The following is an 8,402-nucleotide window of genomic DNA, read 5'->3' as shown; positions in this document are numbered from 1 at the left end:
AATTGGAAATCGAGAATTCTAATGCCCTTTTGAAGAGTCAAAAGTGATTGGAGGGCAACTAGCCCCCCCCCCACGCCCTTTTTACCCAAATACATCCGATAAAAATTTTGAGGTAGCAATTTTGCTAAAAATGGTTCAAGGACCATATAACAAAACTTCGGGATCAACACAACCCCCCGGGGCAGGCGTTGTAATTTATGGCCTGGGGGCAAATATGGTTCTTATAGAGGGGATGCTTGTATAAACTTTAGAGAGGGCTCTTTTGATTGGAGTTTAAAAGTTCTAGTTCACTTTTTGCGAGTCAAAAGAAATCAGAGGGCAACTAGCCCCCCCACGCTCTTTTTTCCCAAATGCTTCAGATAAATTTTGAGATAGACATTTTAAATAGTTCAAGTCAGATAACAAAATTTTTGGTTTCGAGACAGGGCCGGGGGGATACTTGTATATACTTCAAAGAGAGCTCATTTGATTGGACAGTGAAAGTTCTTGTTCACTTTTTAAGAGTCAAAAGTGATCGGAGGGCAATTAGCACCCAACGCCCTTTTCCCCCCAAATCCATCAGATAAAAATGTTGAGATTGCCATTTTGTTAAAAATAGTTCAAGGATCAGATAACAAAATTTCCTGACCCCTCAGGCCCAGGGACAGGTGTTGTAAGTTATTCCCTGGAGCATATATGGTTCTTATGGAAGGATGCTCGACCATACATCAGAGAGGGCTAATTTGTTTGCAAAGTGAAAGTTCTTGTTCACTTTTTAAGAGTCAAAAAAGATCGGAGGGCAACTAGCCCCCCCCCCGCAACCTACTTTATTCCCTGAATGCATCAGATAAAAATTCTGAGATAGCTGTTTTGTTAAAAATTGTTAAAAGGTCAGATAACAAAACTCTGGTGTCGACACAACCCCTGAGGGTCCGAGGGCAGTCGTTGTAAGTTATGCCCTGGGGGCATATATAGTTCTTATGGAAGAGATGCTCGTATAAACTTCAGAGAGGGCTCAATTGATTGAAAATTGAAAGTTCTAATTCAGTTTTAAAGAGTGAAAAGAGATCCAAGGGCAACTAGGCCCCCCACGCCCTTTTCCCCCAGACCCATGCGATAAAAATTTTGAGATAGCTATTTAAAAAAAAAGATAGTTCAAACATCAGATAACGAAACTTCGGTGTCGACACAACCTCCCAGAGCCCGGGGGCAGGCGTTGTAAGTTATGATTTGGGGACATATAGGGTTCTTAGGGAAGGGATGCTTGTATAAACTTCAGGGAGGGATTAATTAATTTGAAATTAAAAGTTCCAGTTCACTTTTTAAGAGTCGAAAACAATTGGAGGGCAACTAGCCCCTCCCCCCTCTACGCTTTTTTTCCCAAACCTATCTGATAAAAATTTTGAGATGACTATTTTGTTAAAAATAATTCAAAGGTCAGATAACAAAAATCTGGTGTCGACACAACCCTCCAGGGCGTGGGAGTAAGCGTTGTAGTTCACTTAAGTAAAACTTCTAGCTCACTTTTAAAGAGTCAGAAGAGATCGAAGGGCAATTATCCGCCCCAACGTTCTTTTTTCCCCAAACCCATTTGATACAAATTTTGAGAAAGCCATTTTGTTGAAAAGAGTGTAAAGGTCAGATAACAAAACTCTGGTGTCGACATAACCCCCCAGGGTCCGAGGGCAGGCGTTGTAAGTTATACCCTGGGGGTATATATGGTTTTTATGGAAGGGATGCTCGTATAAACTTCAGAGAGGGCTCATTTGATTGGAAATTGAAAGTTCTAATTCAGTTTTCAAAGATTCAAAGGATATCCAAGGGCAACTAGGCTTCCCGCATCCTTTTTCCCCAGACCCAAGCGATAAAAATTTTGAGATAGCTATGTTTAAAAAAAAATTGTTCAAACATCAGATAACAAAACTCCGATGTCGACACAACCTCCCAGGGCCCGGGGGCAGGAATTGTAAGTTATGCTCTGGGGACATATATGGTTCTTATTGAAGGGATGCTCGTATAAACTTCAGATAGGGCTTAATTGATTTGAAAATAAAAGTTCCAGTTCACTTTTTAAGAGTCAAAAGCGGTCGGGGGGCAACTAGCCCCTCCCCCCTCTACGCCTTTTTCCCAAACCTCTCTTATAAAAATTTTGAGATGACCATTTTGTTAAAAATAGTTCAAAGGTCAGATAACAAAAATCCGGTGTCGACACAATGCTCCAGGGCCTGGGGATAAGCGTTGTAGTTCACTTAAGTAGAAGTTCTAGTTCACTTTTAAAGAATCAAAAGAGATCGAAGGGCAATTAGCCGCCCCAACGCCCTTTTTTCCCCAAACCCATCCGATAAAAATTTTGAGAAAGGCATTTTGTTAAAAATAGTTCAAAGATAAGATAATAAAAGTTCCCAGGTTGACACAAACCCCCAGAGCCCGGGGGCAAGTGTTATAAGTTATGCCCCGGGGCATATAAGGTTCTACGTAAGGAGAGGTCGCATAAACTTCAGAAATGGCTCATTTGATTTGAAATTGAAAGTTCTAGTTATTTTTTTGTGAGTCAAAAGATATCGGAGGGCATGTACCCCCCCCCCTCCAAAAAAAAACACACCCTTTTTCCTAAATGCATCCGATGAAAATTTTGAGATTGCTAGTTTGTTTGAAGTAGTCCAGCGATCAGATAACAAAACTTCGGGGTCAACATAGCCCTCCCCCCTCAGAGCCCGCCGGAAGGGCTGTAACTTATGCTAACTTATGCCGGAAGGGCTGTATCATTTGCTACGCAAATGGGAGGATAGCTCTGTATAGCCCGGGTACAGTCGTTGTAAGTTATGCCCTGGGGGCATGTATGGCTCTTATGGAAGGGATGCCTGTATAAACTTCAGAGAGAACTCATTTGATTGGAAATTGAAAGTTCTAGTTCACTTTTTAAGAGTCAAAAGAGATCCAAGGGCAACTAGAACCCTCGCGCCCTATTTTCCCAGGCCCATCCGATAAAAATTTTTTAAGATAGTTATTTTTCTAAAAATAGTTGAAACATCAGATATCAAAACTTCGGTGTCGAAACAGCCCCCCGGGGCCCGGGGACAGGCGTTGTAAGTTGTGTCCTGGGTACATATATGGTTCTTATAGAAGGGATGCTCGTATAAACTTCAGAGATGGCTTATTTGATTGGAAATTGAAAGTTCTAGTTCACTTATTAAGAGTCAAAAGTGATCGGAGGGCAACTCGCCCCTCCCTTGTCTACGCCTTTCCCCCCAAATCTATCCAATAAAAAATTTGAGATGACCATTTTGTTAAAAATAGTTCAAAGGTCAGATAACAAAAATCAGGTGTCGACACAACCCTCCAGGGCCCAGGGATAGGCGTTGTAAGTTATGTCTTGGGGACAACTATGATTTTTATAGAAGGGATGCCCGTATAAACTTCAGAGAGAGCTCATTTGATTAGAATTTAAAAGTTCTTGTTCAATTTTTCAGAGTCAAAAGAGACCAGAAGGCAACTAGCCCCTTCCCTCTCCAAGCCCATCCGATAAAAATTTTGAGATTTCCGATAAATCGCTTCGTTAAAAATACTTAAAACATCAGATATTCAAACTCCAGGGTCGGCATAACCCCCCCGAACCTGGGGACAGGAGTTGTGAGTTATTCCCTGGGGGTATATTTGGTTCTTATAGAAGGGAGACTCGTATAAACTTCAGAGAGAACTCATTTGATTGAAAATTGAAAGTTCTAGTTCACTTTTAAAGAGTCAAATGAGATCGAAGAGCAATTAGCCGCCCCACGCCCTTTTTTCCCAAAACCCATCCCATAAAAATTTGATAAAGCCATTTTGTTAAAAATAGCTCAAATATCAGATAATAAAAACTCCGAGGTTGACAAAAACCTCAAGAGCCCGGGGTCACGTGTTTTAAGTTATGCCCTGGGGCATGTAAGGTTTTTATGTAAGGGGAGGTCGTAAAATTTTCAGAAGTGGCTCATTTAATTTGAAATTGAAAGTTTTATATATTTGAGTCAAAAGGTATCGAAGGGCATCTACCCCCCCCCCCTCCCCACACACACACACCCTTTTTTTCCAAATGCATCCGATCAAAATTTTGAGATTGCTAGTTTGTTTGAAGTAGTCCAACGATCAGATAACAAAAACTTCGGGGTCAACATAACCCCCCCCCTCTCCCGGGAGAAGGGCTTTAACTTATGCTGCGGGGGCATGTAAGGTTTTTATTGAAGAGGTGGTCGTATTAACTTCGGAGGAGACTCAAATGACACATCCCCTAGCATTAAATCTGACCCCCTAATATCCTCTGTTTTTCAGCGCGAATGGGAGGATAGCTCTGTATAGCCTACGGCTTGTGAGTGGTTATCCCTCATTTAAAGTTATTTTAGTTTTTTGTAGTTAATTTTTTCTGTTACTATGTTTTAGACAATAGAAAACTAAAGGTCACAAGTGCAATCTTTTTTTGATGTTTTAATGTTTATTGTTTTTTTAGTTGTGCAATAAGATTAGTGAAAACAGGACCACCACGGGAAGGGTGTGCACATGCAGCGCCGCCCACCCCCTAGCATTAAACCCGACCCCCTAATATCCTCCCATGTGCAGCGCAAATGGAAGGATAGCTCTATATACTGCTTGTGATTGGTTATCCCTTATGTAGTTATTTTAGTTTTTTAAGTTATCTTTTTCTGTTACTAAGTCTTAGACAATAGAAAACTAAAGGTCATAAAGGCAATAAGGTTTCTATGTTCTATTGTTTTTTTTAGTTGTGTACTAAGATTAGTGAAAACAGAGCCACTGCGGGAAGGTTGTGCACAACCAGCCTTGGCCACCCCTTTGCATTACCCCCACCCCCTTGTGCCTTTTTCCCCAAATGTATCTTATCAAAGTTTTGAAATAGCCATTTTGTTTAAAATAGTCCAAAATTCGTCTGATGTTCGTCTTAGAACGGCAGTGTGGTCTAAGAAAACAACACCTAATTTAAAGGTGTTATGTCGAAAATACGTCGTATCTATGGGGAAATGAGACCAACCCAGTAAACATCTATAAACTCAGCATTTGGTTTGCAATTAGAAGACACGGAAGGCTTTGCCACTTTCATTGGAAATTTGTTTTACATTTCGGCAAGATTCAAGGAAAAATTTTACATCAAGAACCTTGAATGAACCTTGTCTATTAACTTTTTTCGAAAATAATCTAGTGAATAATCCGGAAGTTCATTATTATGTGAATGACCCTGAACGTTATTTATTTTGTTGTATATAAATATGCTAGTTTCAATTTGATTATTTTAGTATTTCTACTGAAGACGGTCGCTGTGTATGTGACCGAAATATCTGGACTTTTGTAGCTGTTTTTTCACTGTCTAAATAAATGGATGTATCCCCATTTGAAAGTTTATTTGTTTTACTATACTTAAGGGTTGATAAATACTCCGTAGCCCTCGGGGCAACGATTGTAACTTATGTAAGTTGCCTATTATTAGAAAGCAAGGTTTTTTTTGTGGAAGGGGTGGTCGTATTAACTTTGGAGGGGGCTCATTTATTCAGAAATTGAAGCTTCTAGTTCTATTTAAAGAGTCAAAAGTGATCAATGGGCAACTAGCCCACACCACACTTTTTCAAAGGGCATCCGGTCAAAATTTTGAGATTGCCATTTTGTTCAAAAAAGCTCAAAGGCCAAATAACTATATTTCCACGGTTGAACCCTCCACACCCAACTCCGAGGAAATGGCTCTAAGTTACGGAACTCGCTTATTGCTACTTTGGCCCTTTGTTTACTCCAATGCTTGGATTTAGTGATTTACGTGGCAACTTCCATTTACGGTGCAAGGGCTGTAAGATATGCAAGTTACTTATTGTTACTTTGATACCTTGTTTACTTTGATATTTTCTTTACTTTGTTATTTTTTTTACTTTGATATTTTTAATTTGATACTAGTTTTGATACTTTGATGAACATTTGATGTTGAAAAAAAAGTTTGATTCGAAATAAGGAATTTTTAAAAGTGCCAATGACGCATTAGGTTTTAGACTCCTACAGGAAAGAAGGAGGCGATACCCATACTCTTGTTTATAGTCATTTTTGTTCATTTCAAGCTTGATTTGCATATTAAATTTAAGTTTCACTCCTTTTAAGATTTATTTATTCATTTATATTAGTATCTATTGTAACTTGTTGTATATTTTTTTGCTATGATTGTTTATTTAGTTTCCGTTCGTTTTTGGTTTCATTTATTCTTTAATAGTAATTCCTTGTCGTTTTGAGTTTGAATTTTAACATGTATTTGTATCTGCTGATCTTAAAGTTAATATTACACTCAATTTTCTTTGAAAAACTTCTTTTTCGGAAAGTTTTTTTAATTAATTAAAAGAGACAAAGGATCGGCGATATGTCTTTCATAATGACAAAAGACAAGCCGAGGCAAAAGAAGACGTTTTTTTCCCACCACCTGAATAATTAAAAGAAACAAGGGTGGTCATAAGTGCCCACCATACCTTTGGAAATCAAAAACCTGGACTAGATAAATCTTCGAAAGAAAAAAAGTTTTTGTCCCACCACCTGAACAATTAAAAGAAGCAAAGGTTCGGCGATGTGGCTTTCATAATGACAAAAGACAAGTCGAGGCTAAAGAAGAAGTTTTTTTTTTCCACCACCTGAACAATAAAGAAAAAAAAAGGTTTGGCGATATATCCTTCACAATGACAAAAGACAAGCTGAGGCAAAGGTAAAGGTACAATAAAAAAAAACTAATTTTACAAAGACACTACTTTTAATTTAAGGTTCATTTAGACGTCATGACATCAATAAAAGGCTCAAATTGTCTGTTTTTAGAAGACAAGCGACACTGAGAATCCATATATAGAAGCAGCTTTAAATGCTATAGATCAGCAAATTGGTAAATTTCTACACAAATAAAAATGTTGAAAATGCAAAACTTTAACTGAATTTAATTTTACACTGCCGAGTATGATTACATGAATTTACATCTGTCCCAGTTTTTGTTCTGTTAATTCTTCTAAAGTTTCTAGAAAATTTAAATTCCTTGCCTCTTCCTTTTCAATGGACATGATTGCTAAACTATTTAATCTATCCTGATTCATTGTCGATCTCAAGTAGTTTTTTACGAGTTTTAGTATGGAAAATGATCTTTCTCCAGAAGCAACGCTTACTGGAATAGTTAAAAATATTTTACCCTATTTGATCATGGAGAATCAATGCCTGCGGGTTATATAACTTTAACAAAATAGAATTATAGTCAATTAGTAAGTTTTCAACCAATATTTCACCCTTTCCTATAGCCACAGATCGAGAGAAAAAGGTTGATGAAGGGCTTAAAATTTAATTTCCGAGTAAAATCAGTACCATATTCAGAAAGAGCATAAAAAAGTCGTAAGTAGTATTTTCACTTAATTTTCAGCTCAACATTGGAAATATCCCCCCCCCTTCTGTATAGGTGGCGTGCTTTGATTTTATAATAGTTATGTAATATATACCCTTTACATTATAGGACAAATTTGCTCCTCGGTTTTCCGCCTCGAAATCCCTTACAATTTTAGACATTTAAAAATTAAACAGAATAGCAAAAAAGCCAAACTCACAATCTAGCTGTCAAATTAACTCTTTCTATCGATGATCCAAATTAGTGCGGCCGTTAAGCATAAGAATCGTGCAGTTCTGGTAAAAAGCACCAAAATTGGTGAAAACATAGATTAAAGCACGAAGAATCTAATGTTGACGGGAAGAACGACGAGCGGGAACTCTGAAGCACCTTTACGAGCGCCCGAAGCGCTAAAAAATGCGCAAATTTCTACATGCGCAATTTTCCAGCATCTGTACAGAAGCATCAAAACCTCTGAATATACATTTTAAGATATGGCGATTCCAATGGTGGCTATTTTAAAAGTAAATGATCGCTCTGAAGCGCGCAATAGAGCGCCAAAAAACGTGTAAAGTGCAAAATAGGAGCACCTATGTCATGTAATACCAAAACAGGCTAAACCATCGTTGAGAGTCTAGAAGTCCGAAGATTACAAGCAGCAGCTTTTGTATGCGCGTCAAAGCGTAAATTTCGGAAAAAATAGTAATGTAGTTCAAAATATGGGGTACCCAATAATCACAGGTAGAAAGTCGAGCGATCGCTTTATAGCACCTTTGCAATCGCTGAAAAGTGTGCTAAAAGCGCCAAACTCATCTGCTTGTTACAGAATGTTCAGATTTGGTAAAAAAAAAAGGTTTGAAATACCGAGAACTGAGTGGTGTTGAAAAGTAAGTGAATCTGTAAGCCAGAATCTGGTCCTTGCATATCTTAATGCCCGCTTCAAGCGTGAAAGTAGAAACATTGGTTTCTTAAAACAAGCGATTATTCGAAATTACATCGAACATGCAACACGAAGCGCGATTTAGAGCGTCCAGCAAAGCCCACGACGCTTAATGAC

This window comes from Artemia sp. Qi Xiang Cuo, chromosome 16, assembly GCF_049724085.1.
Source record: "Artemia sp. Qi Xiang Cuo chromosome 16, ASM4972408v1, whole genome shotgun sequence".
Lineage (NCBI taxonomy): Eukaryota > Metazoa > Arthropoda > Branchiopoda > Anostraca > Artemiidae > Artemia > Artemia sp. Qi Xiang Cuo.
Note: the sequence above shows the minus strand (reverse complement) of the source record.